The sequence below is a fragment of the Pseudophryne corroboree genome, chromosome 7, assembly GCF_028390025.1.
Source record: "Pseudophryne corroboree isolate aPseCor3 chromosome 7, aPseCor3.hap2, whole genome shotgun sequence".
In the NCBI taxonomy this organism is placed as follows: Eukaryota; Metazoa; Chordata; class Amphibia; order Anura; family Myobatrachidae; genus Pseudophryne; species Pseudophryne corroboree.
This window is the reverse complement of record NC_086450.1, coordinates 135,036,064-135,054,677: the sequence shown is the minus strand read 5'-3', so window position 1 is coordinate 135,054,677 and position 18,614 is coordinate 135,036,064. Positions and strand designations below refer to the sequence as shown.

The 18,614-nt window shown below is 46.3% G+C and overlaps 1 long non-coding RNA gene across 1 annotated transcript in view; it reads right to left on the bottom strand.

Annotated features, from left to right (window-relative positions):
- Window positions 1-18,614, bottom strand: part of LOC134944799 (uncharacterized) — a 283,767-nt gene that overhangs the window by 187,826 nt on the left and 77,327 nt on the right. The gene's annotated exons all lie outside the window — the stretch shown is intronic.

Below are 18,614 nucleotides of genomic sequence, written 5' to 3'. Positions count from 1 at the left end.
TTACTCAGCCGCTGTGATCACTTCAGCCTGTCCGGGGCCGGAATTGACGTCAGACAACCGCCCTGTAAACGCTTGGACACACCTGCGTTTTTCCAACCACTCCCTAAAAATGGTCAGTTGCCACCCACAAACACCTTCTTCCTGTCAATCTCCTTGCGATCGGCTGTGCGAATGGATTCTTCGTAAAACCCATCGCACAGCAACGATCCGCTTTGTACCCGTGCAACGTGCCTGCGCATATACGCAGATTCTGAATCTGATCGCAGCGCTGCAAAAAACGCTAGCAATCAATCAGGTCTGAATTACCCCAAAAGTCTAGGACATAATTTATCTGTATCTACAACTCAAATCTGTTAGAAAACATTTGAGACACTTCCCTTGGTACAGTCCTCGTCACTGCATTGTTTAGCAGTGTTACTGAAAGTATTTGCAAGAAGTACCACTCGAGGATCAAGTCTTTTCTAGTTCCCTAAACTTCTTCATCTGGAAATCCAGTTATCTAGAAATGTCATGCAGGTGAATTATACACAAGAGTAAGGTTAAAAGGATTTATATTATTTACATTATTATTTCAAAACTGAAACACAAGTTGCTAAGGGGATTTGGGTCCAGATGAAAAAGGTTAATCCTAAATGACCATCACTCTGCACCACATAAACATATCCATTACAAGAGTAGGTAGAAATGCTGCCTGTGCTACATTTACTGTGCATGTTAAACAAACTTGACAAAAATCCTGAGTGTAGCCAGATATCTAGATGATTGCATTTTTAGGTAAATAACAAAAAGTAGATTTCTGAAGCATTTGACTAAATATGAGCAGATATTGCCCTAAACACTTCAGAATTCATCCTGCTGCTTTTGTAAGCAGTCACATTATCAATAAATACAAGGGAACCAGTTCCATTGGCAGCCATACATGCCCACGCCATGACACTACCACCACCATGCTTCACCGATGAGGTAGTATGTTTTGGATCATGAGCAGTTCCTTTCCATCTCCATACTCTTCTCTTCCCATCACTCTGGTACAAGTTGATCTTTGTCTCATCTGTCCATAGGATGTTGTTCCAGAACTGTAAAGACTTTTTAGATGTTGTTTGGCAAACTCTAATCTGGACTTCCTGTTTTTGTGGCTCACCAATGGTTTACATCTTGTGGTGAACCCTCTATATTCACTCGTGAAGTCTTCTCTTGATTGTTGACTTTGACACATATACACCTACCTCCCGGAGAGTGTTCTTGATCCGGGCAACTGTTGTGAAGGGGTTTTACTTCACCAGGAAAATAATTCTTCTGTCATCTACCACAGTTGTTTTCCGTGGTCTTCTGGGTCTTTTGGTGTTGCTGAGCTCTACGGTGCATTCTTTATTTTTAAGAATGTTCCAAACAGTTGATCTGGCCACACCTAATGTTTTTTCCATCTATCTGATGGGTTTGTTTTGATTTTTCAGCCTAATGATGGCTTGCTTCACTGATAGTGGCAGTTCTTTGGATCTCATATTGAGAGTCTACAGCAACAGATTCCAAATGCAAATGTCACACCTGGAATCTACTCCAGACCTTTTACCTGCTTAATTGATGATGAAATAATGAGGGAACAGCCCACTCCTGTCCATGAAATAGTTTTTGAGTCGATTGTCCCATTACTTTTAGTCCCTTAAAAAGTGGGAGGCACATATAGAAACCGTTGTAATTCCTACACCGTTCACCTGATTTGGATGTAAATAGTATAATACCCTCAAATTAAAGCGGAAAGTCTGCAGTTAAAGCACATCTTTCAAATCCATTGTGGTGGTGTATCGAGCCCAAAATATGAGAATTATGTCGATGTCCCAATATTTATGGACCTGACTGTACATTTTACACCATTGGGTGGTATGTAGGGGTCCTTTCAAACTTTTTCCTTGGGGCCAGCAATATATTTAGGTATGCCCCTGGACCTGATCATTGTAGTGTGTTAGAAAATGAACTGGAGGGCTTTTTTAATAAACTGCTCAAAAAAAATAAAGGGAACACTTAAACAACACATCATAGATCTGAATGAATGAAATATTCTTATTAAATACTTTATTCTTTACATAGTTGAATGTGCTGACAACAAAATCACACAAATTATCAATGGAAATCAAATTTATTAACCCATGGAGGTCTGGATTTGGAGTCACACTCAAAATTAAAGTGGAAAAACACACTACAGGCTGATCCAACTTTGATGTAATGTCTTTAAAACAAGTCAAAATGAGGCTCAGTAGTGTGTGTGGCCTCCACGTGCCTGTATGACCTCCCTACAACGCCTGGGCATGCTCCTGATGAGGTGGCGGATGGTCTCCTGAGGGATCTCCTCCCAGACCTGGACTAAAGCATCCGCCAATTCCTGGACAGTCTGTGGTGCAACGTGGCGTTGGTGGATGGAGCAAGACATGATGTCCCAGATGTGATCAATTGGATTCAGGTCTGGGGAACGGGCGGGCCAGTCCACAGCATCAATGCCTTCGTCTTGCAGGAACTGCTGACACACTCCAGCCACATGAGGTCTAGCATTGTCTTGCATTAGGAGGAACCCAGGGCCAACCGCACCAGCATATGGTCTCACAAGGGGTCTGAGGATCTCATCTCGGTACCTAATGGCAGTTAGGCTACCTCTGGCGAGCACATGGAGGGCTGTGCGGCCCCCCAAAGAAATGCCACCTCACCCCATTACTGACCCACTGCCAAACCGGTCATGCTGGAGGATGTTGCAGGCAGCAGAACGTTCTCCTTGGCATCTCCAGACTTTGTCACGTCACATGTGCTCAGTGAGATCCTGCTTTCATCTGTGAAGAGCACAGGGCGCCAGTGGCGAATTTGCCAATCTTGGTGTTCTCTGGCAAATGCCAAAAGTCCTGCACGGTGTTGGGCTGTAAGCACAACCCCCACCTGTGGACGTCGGGCCCTCATACCACCCTCATGGAGTCTGTTTCTGATCGTTTGAGTAGACACATGCACATTTGTGGCTTGCTGGAGGTCATTTTGCAGGGCTCTGGCAGTGCTCCTCCTGTTCCTCCATGCACAAAGGCGGAGGTAGCGGTCCTGCTGCTGGGTTGTTGCCCTCCTATGGCCCCCTCCACGTCTCCTGATGTACTGGCTTGTCTCCTGGTAGCGCCTCCATGCTCTGGACACTACGCTAACAGACACAGCAAACCTTCTTGCCACAGCTCGCATTGATGTGCCATCCTGGATGAGCTGCATTACCTGAGCCACTTGTGTGGGTTGTAGACTCCGTCTCATGCTACCACTAGAGTGAAAGCACTGCCAGCTTTCAAAAGTGACCAAACCATCAGCCAGAAAGCATAGGAGCTGAGTAGTGGTCTGTGGTCACCACCTGCAGAACAACTCCTTTATTGGGGGTGTCTTGCTAATTGCCTATCATTTCCATCTGTTGTCTATTCCATTTGCATTTGCACAACAGCATGTGAAATTGATTGTCAATCAGTGTTGCTTCCTAAGTTGACAGTTTAATTTCACAGAAATGTGATTGACTTGGAGTTACATTGTGTTGTTTAAGTGTTCTCTTTATTTTTTTGAGCAGTGTATTATATAATATGAACCGAGGCACTGTAATGAGGCACAATATGAAAGGGGAGCACTATATATCATAATGTGAATTGGGGTACTGTGTGGCATAATGTGTACTGGCAGTTCTGAAATGTGACATAGGGTGAACTTAAGCTTTACTGCGGTTCATAAAAGAAACTAGGGCACTACTATGGGGCATAATATTAAATAAAGCTCTACTATGGTTCAGAAAAGGTATCCGGACTCCAGGTCGACAACAAAAAGGTCGACACACCTTAGGTCGACACCAATTGGTCAACACACCTTGGGTCGACCTGGACAAAGGGTCGACCTGGACAAAAGGTCGACAGGAACAAGGTCGACGTGGAAAAAGGTCGACATGAGTTTTTCACAATTTTTTTCTTTTTCTGAACCTTTTCATACTTAACGATCCACGTGGACTACGATTGGAACGGTAATCTGTGCCGAGCGAAGTGTAGCGGAGCGAAGGCACCATGCGAGGGGACGCGGTGCACTAATTGGGGTTCCCGGTCACTCTACAAAGAAAACGACACACAAAAAAACATAAAAAAACTCATGTCGGCCTTGTTCCATGTCGACCTTGTTCCTGTCGACCTTTTGCCAATGTCGACCTTTTGTCCATGTCGACCTAAGGTGTGTCGACCAAATGGCATCGACCTAAGGTGTGTCGACCTTTTTGTTGTCGACCTGGAGTCCCAGACCCTTCAGAAAATTAACTAGGGCATTATTATAGGGCATAAAATTAACAACTGCTGCAGAGAAGTGTCTCTCTAGAAGCATTGGGACAGGGGCACTTTCAAAATGTTGCTATGGGGCCCACAAAGTTCTGGTTACGCCCCTGTGTATCGACCATTGGCATGTCAACAATTTGAACATTTCGACATTTTGATCATGTCGACAATAGTCATTTGGTGTCAACCTATTGACCGGATATTGAGCATATCACCATACCATTTATATAGAGATACCATATTTTGCAGTGCTGTAAGTACATTTACAACAGTCCCTGCCCCTTTGGAGCTTTCATCCCAACGGCGGGATGTACTAAGCACTAATATGTGGTTAACCTCAGAAAACTGCTGTTTTCAGAGGTTTGCCGCAATCCTCATATGTATCAAGCTCTGGAAAGCAAAACTTTCCAGAACTTCTGCCTGATAGTCTTTATGCACCTACGGTCATCAATGGCCGTAGGTGCATAATAGGATCTCCAGGTCATAAACCCAGAAGTCCTCACATCACAAGGGACAGCTCTTATTGGGAGCATAAATATTCATTCATATGGCGTTCATAAATATACATGAATATGCATTAGAAAACGGGAAGGATGTATCGCATAGAATGTTGCAGAGATCCGGATTTCCCAGAGGAAACCCTCCAAAATGCAATTTGTACTTGCACATTATATTATTATTATTATTATTATTATTATTATTATTATTACTACTACTACCAGTTATTTATATAGGGCACACATATTCCGCAGCACATTACAGAGAATATTTAGTAATTTGTCAGTCCTTGCCCCAGTGGAGCTAACAATCTATATTCCCTACCACATGTACATGCACACACATTCACGCTAGAGAAACGTTTGTTGGGATCCAATTATTCTTCCAGTATATTTTTGGATTGTGGGAGGAAACCAGGATACCTGAAGGAAACCCATGCAAGTACATGGAGAACATACAAACTCCACACAGTTAGGGCCAACTGAACCCATGACCTCAGTGCTGTCAGGCAGTAATGCTAACCATTACACCATCCGTACTGCACAATGATTTCCCTTAATCAGTGCGTGTCATTGCTTCACCTGAGATTATGAAGAATATTATTATCACACTAGTTTTATTATTTTATTTTTTAACCTGCTATGACTCCGCTTTGGATTACTAATTTAAAACAATTTGATACCTGAAATCGGGACAGTTGGGAGTTATGTTATCCCTCATTATTCCCATGGGGATAAAACAGGATGGTCTTGGATCAATAGGAGAGGTGGTTCCTAGTCATGTTAGTCTATAGTTTGCAGCGGAGCCCCCAGATCATAGGGATCTCTAGGATCGTGATCAGTCCACTGTTCTGCTAGACAGGTATGTTGAAAAGATGAATAAGCAATGCTTCCTATCATGGAACACTAATACACAGCATATACTGCCAGTAAAAGCCAGACGCACAGCGCTTCTATTTTACCATAGGGTCACTTGTACATTCACAAGCTCAGAAAGCAGGAAAGAAAAGTAAATCACTACTGTGAATGTTTGCTGACTTTAGCAACTTCATAATCAACGGTTTACCACAAAAATGAGAATTAATGTGTGCCTACCTGCCACAGCATAAACCAGTGTAATGAGTGCAGTTAATGGCCTGTGGTGTTTATCACTGATGAAAATTTTCCCTACAAATATTAATACTGTTGGCATTTCTTTAGTGCTGAAAACAGTACTGCATACTGTAACAAAGTATTATTAGTATATTATGGATTTTTCTCTCCATGGAACAGGTACTGGGTCATTGAAATAGGTTTCTAGTATCTAATAAACAGGCCAATTAAAAAGTCTAATAGTAGTAGCAATACTACTATTGCTACTACTACTACTACTACTACTACTACTACTACTAAATCAATGAACAAACTATTAATAGCGGCAATAAAAAAAAAATATATAAAAAATATACTGCGTCATATAGTGCATTCTAGAGGCCACAGTACAGCAGCACTTCATCATGACAAAATTAACGCCCTTTAGTTCTTCATCAGGTAAAGAGCACCGGTCACAATTGGTGCAGAATGTTCTATCATCTAGATAATAGAAGGCAAACAAAGGAAACCTATCCCTACCCACGGGTATAGGTCATTAGGTCGACCACGCTTAGGGCGACAGTCATTAGGTCGACCACTATTGGTCAACATGGTCATGAGGTCGACATGAACAAGGTGAATATGGAAAAAGGTCGAAATTAGTTTTTTTACTTTTTTTGGTGTTGTTTTCTTCGTAAAGTGATGGGGAACCCAAATTAGTGCACCGTGTACCCTTGCACAGGTTACTATTCCCAACCGTAGTCCACGGTTGGGAATAGTATGATAGTATAATAAAGTATGAAAAAGTTCAAAAAAGGGGGGGGGGGGGGGGGGGGGGAGTGAAAAACTCATGTCGACCTTTTTTCCATGTCGACCTTGTTCATGTCTGTCGGCCTAATGACATGTCGATCTAGTGACCATGTTGACCGATAGTGGTCGACCTAATGACTGTGGCTGACCTAAAGACCGTATCCCCTACCGACTATGTTTACCCAGGAAAGCCTGCGGCAAAAGCTCACCCCCAGTATGATCGCTGGACAGTGCTGTGTACCCACCTTCCACCTTCAGCCTGTCACCTAATATGTCAGCACTCTTTATTGGTTTAGATTACTAACATGGAGACAGTCTGCAGTGGAGAGGCAGAGCGCTACCTAGCAGAGACAGTATCATGCAAGCTCAGTTTATTAGAATGACAAATAGTTTTTTGCGCTGTAGGATCCTGATATATTTTTTTTTAACAACATAATTTGTACTGAGGCTTAGTCAAGCAAGGGGCACATATAAAAGAAAGGGGCAGGGAAGGGGGGGGGTTTAGAGGATCATGGTAGGATGCCAAAGATACATAAGAATCATAATACATATACATGGCATTGTCCGCATCATAAAAAAGGAAAAAGAGAAACCATAAAGCTAAGCAGTAACTGTACAAAATGATAAATGGTGCAGGGTACAATTACTCAAAAAGAGTTCACAAATCATGCGGAGAGGTAGACATAGGGGTATATTTAATTGAAGTCGGATCCATTCCGACATGAATTTGTCAGAATGGATCCGGCATGACCTATTCACTGAACCTCTCAATCCGACTTTAAAAAAAAGTCGGATTGAGATGAAGGTGCTGAGAGGGGGAGAGCAGCGGGGAGCATACTTGCCGACTTTTGGGCTGCTCTCTCCGGGAGAGAGCAGCCGGTCGGCTCAGCAGGGCAGGCGGGAAGTGTGGTGACGTGCTGAGGGGGGCGGGCCAGAGGCGGAACGGGGGTGGACCAGAGGCGGGATGGGGGCGTGGCTGCTGGGAGCGTCATGTAAGCCACGCCCCCGCTGTGTAATGCCGCTATTACCGGCATTATACAGCAGGAGGCGTGGCTATGACGCGATTCAACAAGAATCGCGTCATCGCCTGCCTGGACTGCCCACTTTACTCGCTAAGTGGGCGGCCGGGCAGGGGGTGACCCCTGCAATCGGGAGACTTGCCTGCTCTTCAGGGGGGGCCGGGAGGGTCATCCGAATTTCGGGAGCCTTCCGCCCATTCCGGGAGGGTAGGCAAGTATGGCGGGGAGACGGGGGAGAGCAGCGGCTACAGTAGCGTAGCCGGAGGATGGGGCATCACCACCGCTCACGGCAGCGTCCTCCCGGCTCCCCGGCTCCAGCAAGCGGGACCTCACCACCGCCGCTAACGGCAGCGTCCTACCAGTTCCAGCAAGTGGGACCTCACCACTGCCGCTCACGGCAGCGTCCTCCCGGCTCTCCGGCTCCAGCAAGCGGGACCTCACCACCGCCACTCACGGCAGCGTCCTCCCGGCTCCCCGACTCCAGCAAGCAGGACCTCACCCCTGCCGCTCACGGCAGCGTCCTCCCGGCTCCAGCAAGTGGGACCTCACCACTGCCGCTCACGGCAGCGTCCTCCCGGCTCTCCGGCTCCAGCAAGCGGGACCTCACCACCGCCGCTCACGGCAGCGTCCTCCCGGCTCCCCAACTCCAGCAAGCGGGACCTCACCCCCGCCGCTGACAGCAGCGTCCTTCCGGCTCCAGCAAGTGGGACCTCACCACTGCCGCTCACGGCAGCGTCCTCCCGGCTCTCCTGCTCCAGCAAGCGGGACCTCGATTGCTGGAGCTGGGAAGACACTGCCATGAGCGGCGGTGGTGCCCAATCTTCCTGCTACGCTGCTGTAGCCGCTGCTCTCCCCCGTCTCCCCATTGCTGTCAAAACCCTCATCTCCATCCGATTTTTTTTAAAAGTTGGATTGAGATGGTCGAAAACTGGGCCAAAACCTGTCGGATTTGGCCCCGTTTCCAACAGAAGCACACGGATCGGCAGCTATTCCACCAATCCACGTGCTTTATGACAAGTCGAATTCCCCGACTTGTCGGATAAAAAAATAAGAATTTACTTACCGATAATTCTATTTCTCGGAGTCCGTAGTGGATGCTGGGGTTCCTGAAAGGACCATGGGGAATAGCGGCTCCGCAGGAGACAGGGCACAAAAAGTAAAGCTTTACGATCAGGTGGTGTGTACTGGCTCCTCCCCCTATGACCCTCCTCCAAGCCTCAGTTAGGTACTGTGCCCGGACGAGCGTACACAATAAGGAAGGATTTTGAATCCCGGGTAAGACTCATACCAGCCACACCAATCACACTGTACAACCTGTGATCTGAACCCAGTTAACAGTATGATAACAGCGGAGCCTCTGAAAGATGGCTCACAACAATAATAACCCGATTTTTGTAACTATGTACAAGTATTGCAGACAATCCGCACTTGGGATGGGCGCCCAGCATCCACTACGGACTCCGAGAAATAGAATTATCGGTAAGTAAATTCTTATTTTCTCTATCGTCCTAGTGGATGCTGGGGTTCCTGAAAGGACCATGGGGATAATACCAAAGCTCCCAAACGGGCGGGAGAGTGCGGATGACTCTGCAGCACCGAATGAGAGAACTCCAGGTCCTCCTTAGCCAGGGTATCAAATTTGTAGGATTTTACAAACGTGTTTGCCCCTGACTAAATAACCGCTCGGCAAAGTTGTAAAGCCGAGACCCCTCGGGCAGCCGCCCAAGATGAGCCCACCTTCCTTGTGGAATGGGCATTTACATATTTTGGCTGTGGCAGGCCTGCCACAGAATGTGCAAGCTGAATTGTATTACACATCCAACTAGCAATAGTCTGCTTAGAAGCAAGAGCACCCAGTTTGTTGGGTGCATACAGGATAACAGCAAGTCAGTTTTCCTGACTCCAGCCGTCCTGGAACATATTTTCAGGGCCCTGACAACATCTAGCAACTTGGAGTCCTCCAAGTCCCTAGTAGGTGCAAGGCACCACAATAACCTGGTTCAGGTGAAACACTGACACCACCTTAGGGAGAGAACTGGGGACGAGTCCGCAGCTCTGCCCTGTCCGAATGGACAAACAGATATGGGCTTTTTTGAGAAAAAAACACCAATTTGACACTCGCCTGGTCCAGGCCAGGGCCAAGAGCATGGTCACTTTTCATGTGAGATGCTTCAAATCCACAGATTTGACTGGTTTTAAACCAATGTGATTTGAGGAATCCCAGAACTACGTTGAGATCCCACAGTGCCACTGGAGGCACAAAAGGGGGTTGTATATGCAATACTCCCTTGACAAACTTCTGGACTTCAGGAACTGAAGCCAATTCTTTCTGGAAGAAAATCGACAGGGCCGAAATTTGAACCTTAATGGACCCCAATTTGCGGCCCATAGACACTCCTGTTTGCAGGAAATGCAGGAAACAACCGAGTTGAAATTTCTTTGTGGGGCCATCCTGGCCTCACACCACGCAACATATTTTCGCCACATGTGGTGATAATGTTGTGCGGTCACCTCCTTTCTGGCTTTGACCAGGGTAGGAATGACCTCTTCCGGAATGCCTTTTTCCCTTAGGATCCGGCGTTCCACCGCCATGCCGACAAACGCAGCTGCGGTAAGTCTTGGAACAGACATGGTACTTGCTGAAGCAAATCCCTTCTTAGCAGCAGAGGCCATAAGACCTCTGTAAGCATCTCTTGAAGTTCCGGGTACCAAGTCCTTCTTGGCCAATCCGGAGCCATGAGTATAGTTCTTACTCCTCTACGTCTTATAATTCTCAGCACCTTAGGTATGAGAAGCAGAGGAGGGAACACATACACCGACTGGTACACCCACGGTGTTACCAGAACGTCCACAGCTATTGCCTGAGGGTCTCTTGACCTGGCGCAATACCTGTCCCGTTTTTTGTTCAGACGGGACGCCATCATGTCCACCTTTGGTATTTCCCAACGGTTTACAATCATGTGGAAAAAACTTCCCGATGAAGTTTCCACTCTCCCGGGTGGAGGTCGTGCCTGCTGAGGAAGTCTGCTTCCCAGTTTCCATTCCCGGGATGAAACACTGCTGACAGTGCTATCACATGATTTTCCGCCCAGCGAAAAGTCCTTGCAGTTTTTGCCATTGCCCTCCTGCTTCTTGTGTCGCCCTGTCTGTTTACGTGGGCGACTGCCGTGATGTTTTTCCCACTGGATCAATACCGGCTGACCTTGAAGCAGAGGTCTTGCTAAGCTTAGAGCATTATAAATTTACCCTTAGCTCCAGTATATTTATGTGGAGAAAAGTCTCCAGACTTGATCACACTCCCTGGAAATTTTTTCCTTGTGTGACTGCTCCCCAGCCTCTCGGGCTGGGCTCCGTGGTCACCAGCATCCAATCCTGAATGCCGAATCTGCGGCCCTCTAGAAGATGAGCACTCTATAACCACCACAGGAGAGACACCCTTGTCCTTGGATATATGGTTATCCGCTGATGCATCTGAAGATGCGATCCGGACCATTTGTCCAGCAGATCCCACTGAAAAGTTCTTGCGTGAAATCTGCCGAATGGAATTGCTTCGTATGAAGCCACCATTTTTACCAGGACCCTTGTGCAATGATGCACTGTTTTTAGGAGGTTCCTGACTAGCTCGGATAACTCCCTGGCTTTCTCTTCCGGGAGAAACACCTTTTTCTGGACTGTGTCCAGAATCATCCCTAGGCACAGCAGACGTGTCGTCGGGATCAGCTGCGATTTTGGAATATTTAGAATCCACCCGTGCTGTTGTAGCAGTATCCGAGATAGTGCTACTCCGACCTCCAACTGTTCCCTGGACTATGCCCTTATCAGGAGATCGTCCAAGTAAGGGATAATTAAGACGCCTTTTCTTCGAAGAAGAATCATCATTTCGGCCATTACCTTGGTAAAGACCCGGGGTGCCGTGGACAGTCCAAACGGCAGCGTCTGAAACTGATAGTGACAGTTCTGCACCACGAACCTGAGGTACCCTTAGTGAGAAGGGCAAATTTGGGACATAGAGGTAAGCATCCCTGATGTCCCGGGACACTATATAGTCCCCTTCTTCCTGGTTCGTTATCACTGCTCTGAGTGACTCCATCTTGATTTGAACCTTTGTAAGTGTTCAAAAAATTTTTAGAATAAGTCTCACCTAGCCTTCTGGCTTCAGTACCACAATATAGTGTGGAATAATACCCCTTTTCTTGTAGTAGGAGAGGTAATTTAATTATCACCTGCTGGGAATACAGCTTGTGAATTTTTTTCCCATACTGCCTCCTTGTCGGAGGGAGACCTTGGTAAAGCAGACTTCAGGAGCCTGCGAAGGGGAAACGTCTCGACATTTCAATCTGTACCCCTGGGATACTACTTGTAGGATCCAGGGGTCCTGTACGGTCTCAGCGCCATGCTGAGAACTTGTCAGAAGCGGTGGAACGCTTCTGTTCCTGGGAATGGGCTGCCTGCTGCAGTCTTCTTCCCTTTCCTCTATCCCTGGGCAGATATGATCTTATAGGGACGAAAGGACTGAGGCTGAAAAGACGGTGTCTTTTTCTGCAGAGATGTGACTTAGGGTAAAAACTGTGGATTTTCCAGCAGTTGCCGTGGCCACCAGGTCCGATGGACCGACCCCAAATAACTCCTCTTCCTTTATACGGCAATACACCTTTGTGCCGTTTGGAATCTGCATCACCTGACCACTGTCGTGTCCATAACATCTTCTGGCAGATATGGACATCGCATTTACTCTTGATGCCAGAGTGCAAATATCCCTCTGTGCATCTCGCATATATAGAAATGCATCCTTTAAATGCTCTATAGTCAATAAAATACTGTCCCTGTCAAGGGTATCAATATTTTTAGTCAGGGAATCCGACCAAGCCCCCCCAGCTCTGCACATCCAGGCTGAGGCGATCGCTGGTCGCAGTATAACACCAGTATGTGTGTATATACTTTTTATGATATTTTCCAGCCTCCTGTCAGCTGGTCCTTGAGGACGGCCCTATCTATAGACGGTACCGCCACTTGTTTTGATAAGCGTGTGAGCGCCTTAGCCACCCTAAGGGGTGTTTCCCAACGCGCCCTAACTTCTGGCGGGAAAGGGTATACCGCCCCTAATTTTCTATCGGGGGGAACCCACGCATCATCACACACTTTATTTAATTTATCTGATTCAGGAAAAACTACGGTAGTTTTTTCACATCCCACATAATACCCTCTTTTGTGGTACTTGTAGTATCAGAAATATGTAACACCTCCTTCATTGCCTTTAACGTGTGGCCCTAATAAGGAATACGTTTGTTTATTCACCGTCGACACTGGATTCAGTGTCCCTGTCTGTGTCTGTGTCGACCGACTAAAGTAAACGGGCGTTTTAAAACCCCTGACGGTGTTTTTGAGACGTCTGGACCGGTACTAATTGTTTGTCGGCCGTCTCATGTCGTCAACCGACCTTGCAGCGTGTTGACATTATCACGTAATTCCCTAAATAAGCCATCCATTCCGGTGTCGACTCCCTAGAGAGTGACATCACCATTACAGGCAATTGCTCCGCCTCCTCACCAACATCGTCCTCATACATGTCGACACACACGTACCGACACACAGCACACACACAGGAAATGCTCTGATAGAGGACAGGACCCACTAGCCCTTTGGAGAGACAGAGGGAGAGTTTGCCAGCACACACCAAAAACGCTATAATTATATAGGGACAACCTTATATAAGTGTTTTCCCTTATAGCATCTTTATTATATATTTCTAACGCCAAATTAGTGCCCCCCCTCTCTGTTTTAACCCTGTTTCTGTAGTGCAGTGCAGGGGAGAGCCTGGGAGCCTTCCCTCCAGCCTTTCTGTGAGGGAAAATGGCGCTGTGTGCTGAGGAGATAGGCCCCGCCCCTTTTTCGGCGGCCTCGTCTCCCGCTCTTAACGGATTCTGGCAGGGGTTAAATATCTCCATATAGCCTCCGGAGGCTATATGTGAGGTATTTTTAGCCAAAATAGGTTTTCATTTGCCTCCCAGGGCGCCCCCCTCCCAGCGCCCTGCACCCTCAGTGACTGCCGTGTGAAGTGTGCTGAGAGGAAAATGGCGCACAGCTGCAGTGCTGTGCGCTACCTTTAGAAGACTGAGGAGTCTTCTGCCGCCGATTCTGGACCTCTTCTTACTTCAGCATCTGCAAGGGGGCCGGCGGCAAGGCTCCGGTGACCATCCAGGCTGTACCTGTGATCGTCCCTCTGGAGCTGATGTCCAGTAGCCAAGAAGCCAATCCATCCTGCACGCAGGTGAGTTCACTTCTTCTCCCCTAAGTCCCTCGTTGCAGTGATCCTGTTGCCAGCAGGACTCACTGTAAAATAAAAAACCTAAGCTAAACTTTTCTAAGCAGCTCTTTAGGAGAGCCACCTAGATTGCACCCTTCTCGGCCGGGCACAAAAATCTAACTGAGGCTTGGAGGAGGGTCATAGGGGGAGGAGCCAGTACACACCACCTGATCGTAAAGCTTTACTTTTTGTGCCCTGTCTCCTGCGGAGCCGCTATTCCCCATGGTCCTTTCAGGAACCCCAGCATCCACTAGGACGATAGAGAAAAGTCAGGGATTGAACAGGTCAGAACCCCTTCCGACCTGAAAAAGTCGAAAACTGCTGTCTTTCCGACAAGACGGCAGTTTCGACTTCAATTGAATATACCCCCTAGTTTCATTAAGACTAAACTTAAGAGGGTCAGGTAGATATGATTTGGGGGTAAACCGTGCACCCTCCCCGTCCGTGGAAAATACATGCCAAGGTGACCAACGGAGACTTAACCGAATACGAATAAGGCAAATATTCTGTTTCCATAACAAAGTTAATTTTCTGAATAACTTTCAACAGGGTAGGTGCAGTGGGTTGTTTCCACATTTGAACCACAGCCGCACAAGCGGCTATGAGAAAATCTCCAACCAAAACCCGGTAATATTAGGGCAGGACCAGAAAATATGGAACACATGGCCTATTTTACCGCATTGCCGCCAACATAATTTAGAGCATGTAGGCCAAAACGTGTGCAATTTATCGGGAGTGAGATACAACCTGTGGATCAGTTTAATATGCATCTCGGTGTGATTTAAGCACCGGGACATAGCATAGGAGGACTAAAATTTTTACTCCATTGGTGAGAGGAAAGTGTAATGCCTATGTCCATTTCCCATTTCCTTTGTGCAGCAGACTTAGCAAAGGGGATTAAATCAATGACAATGGCCCTCATTCCGAGTTGTTCGCTCGCTGCTATTTTTAGCAGAATTGCTAATAGGCTAAAATCTGGCAGATCTGCGCATGCATATGCACAGCAGGGCGCACGCGCTTAGTATTTTTACACAAAACTATGCTATTTTACTCACGGCGCGAACAAAGCTTTTCAATCGCTCTGCTGATCGTAGTGTGATTGACAGGAAGTGGGTGTTTCTGGGCGAAAACTGCCCGTTTTCAGGGAGTGTGCTAAAAAACGCAGGCGTGCCAGGTAAAAACGCAGGAGTGGCTGGAGAAACGGGGGAGTGGCTGGCCGGACGCTGGGCGTGTTTGTGACGTCAAACCAGGAACTAAACGGACTGAGGTGATCGCAATCTAGGAGTAGGTCTGGAGCTACTCAGAAACTGCAAGGAAATACTTAATAGCAGAATTTCTTATCTTTCGTTAGCAATTCTAAGATGCACTCCCAGAGGGCGGCGGCTTTGTGTTTGCTTTTCTGCTAAAAGTAGCTAGCGAGCGAACAACTCGGAATGAGGGCCAATGTTATAACAAAACGTTATGTCACCTTTAGAAGTGGATTGTGTAAGACGGGTAAACAGTTTAGTTACCAGGGGGTCAACAGGTACCACTTGCTTAGGCATGTGATTCCACCAATGACAAATCTGAAAGTAAGACAAAAGCTCAGAAGCAGGGGGATTAAATTTGCATTGAAGACCTGAGAATGCAAGCAAGGTCGACCCTTCCAGCAAGTTGCTAAACACAGTTATACCACAAAAAAAGTCATTTCGACAAATTCAAATTTGGGATCAGTTTGGCTAACGTCTCCGGATCCTGATATTTTTAATTAAATATCCTCTGCCCAACGGTGACAAGTCCTGTTTAAAATGTACTAATTACTGACAAACAATGTAGGCAGCCATGTTGTTAGCTAATCAGTAGTATTATTTTACTGGGAACCAGAGAGTAATGCGACTCATTGGTTTGTGACGAACGGACAGGCTTTATGGCAATCGGTAATGACATAAGTGGCAACAACCACTTGTGGTCAGGGCGAGGGATAAAAGAGCAGGCGGCGTCCAAAAAACAGTTATGTTGCCACAGCCACATTAACGGTCAATATTAGCCCCTCTTCATCACTAGTTACTAATTTTTTGAGCAGAATATATTTCAGCTATTCGATATTTTGGTTACACTGATAATCAAGCACTTGCCGATTTAATGTTGAGGTTACAATAATTGGGCAATGGTAAATATGGAATCAAGCAAAAATATTTCTAAAAGGCTGGGGGTGCAGCGGGGCACTTGCAGGAGTACCGCAGGTTGGTGGTCCAGGACCAAATCATCTGTTAATAATATATAATAATTTTATTTATATAGGACTCAGGGCGCATAACAGATACATAGCATAATATAGTACAGAAAATAATAAAGTACAGAAAAGCTTTTCATAAAATACAGAAGCATGTAGATACTAAAGGGACATTATGGAAATGCTTGAGTAAACAGGAAAGTCTTGAGTCTACTTTTGAAGGATTCTATAGTTGGGGCCTCTCGCACTGTGCGGGGAAGTGAGTTCCATAGAGTTGGAGCCACATGACTAAAAGCTCGACCCCAGATGAATTACGGAAGATTCTAGGTACTGCTAAAAGTCCTTCATCTACAGATCGCAGTAATCGAGTGGGGCAGTATGGAATCAGAAGCTGCTTCAGGTACCTTGGGCCCTGGTCATGTAGTGCTTTGAAAGTCAGTTAGTCAATCTTGAAGATGTTTCACCATCTTACAGGCAGCCAGTGAAGGGAGTAGAGGATGTGTGTTATGTGGCTAGAACGAGGATGGTTGGTTAACAGCCTGGCAGCTGTGTTTTGCACCAGCTGTAAGCGGTGCAATTCTTTTGCTGGGAGACCAAGGTAAAGGGCATTACAGTGTTGTCAATGTTAAGAGGCAAAACCAACGCTGGTGACCCCCAATCATAAAATACATGGACACATCGAAGCACAACCCTGTCCCACCACCACATAACTAAGCCTAAGCTGAACAGGTAAGCATAATTTAATAATCTTTTCGGAATTTCTCAATACTTCTGGTTTAGGGTGTCTGTGACAAAAATGCCGTCTTTCTAGAGCGCCATGTTTCAAGAAAGTTTGAAACTGCTGCGTTAAGACATTGAGGCTCATTCCGCTGTGGTCGCAAAGCAGCTATTGTACACACATCGGCTGATGCTCTCTTACTGCGCATGCGTCTGAGCCTCAGTGCGCACGTGCAGCCAGTGAAATGCAATTGCGGTCGCACCAAGGAATTCGTTGCAAAGTAAGTGACAGGATGACAGCGTTTGGCGGTGGTAACAGGGAGTGGTTGGGTAAACGCAGGCGTGTCATGGCCGCTCAGACGGCGTTTTCTGTGCGTGCATAAATTAGCAGTTGTAATCTTACTTGCTATTGGAGAGCCCTCTGCGCCCTGGGAGAGTATCTCAGCCTGCGCGTCTTCAGAGGCACTCAAGACTCTCAGAAATAAACAGAAGAGCTTTGCAAATAAACCCCCAAATATATGTATGTTACGTAAGGTATGACAAAATGATTGGCCTAGGGGGGAAAAAAAAGTGATTTTATTTATTTATATATTTACTCATTAACCCCATTTTTAATTTGGGAGCCTGTCTCAGAATATCAGGTCTTTCTTATTGACAAAATTGATGGATTTAGTGTAAAGCTTTCTATACACACTAAAATCAAGTTGGGTACGGAATACTGGCGGCCAGGATCCTGGCTGTCAGCATGCGGACGCTGGGATCCCGGCCGCCAGAATTCCATAGGGGGGCGAGTGCAACTAAGCCCCTTGCGGGCACGGTGGATCACTGCACTGGCCGCAGGTTCTAGCCCCACTCTATGGGCGTCTTAGACACCCACGAGTGGGAATAGCCCTCAGCCCCCTGCCGGCATACTGGCGGCCGGGATCCCGACGGTCAGCATACCAACGCCGGGATCGTGACTACAACACATTCCACTAAAATCAAATAGTTCTCAACTGAACTGTAAGATAATGAAACTAATCTCCTATATAAAAGTTTATTGTCTGTGATATGTGCAAAATAAGAGGAATATTACATCTATGGACAGCATCAGAGGTGTTTTTTGAGGAGCACCCCTACCTCTTCAGAATTTCTACCAACGTGGCAACTTTCCAACAATGTATTGGGTAAAACGATGAATGCGCAGAAGATAGCAAAGAATCTTTGCGCTCTCCTCTGCTGACGCCATTTATACAAATTCAACTGGCCAGCTTAACTTGGTTCAACAAAAAGCACTAATAAATTCAGTCTACCCACTGCAGCAGTGCATGCTTCCTCTGTGCTCTGGGTGAAAGCCAGATAATTTGTGTTAAATAGGGAACACTAGGCTTATATATTGAGTGATGCTCAGTTGTCACTTATATGGTGCCATATTAAGTACATAACTATATTATGATGCAATAGAAGAAATGTGCAGTAACCTATAGCAACCAAACATAATTTGCATTTGGAGGTTTAAACTAAGGTGGCTAGTTGGCAAAGCACATTTATGGCACCTGCATAGATGTCTGTCTTGAGAAAGGAGTAGACTATAGAAGTTGTAACTGTATGATCACGTTTTGTTTAAAGGGCACTTTGAATACTGTTTCTCAGTTGAGGTCACCAGTACAGAAGGAGACCCGGCCTCTGAAAGAG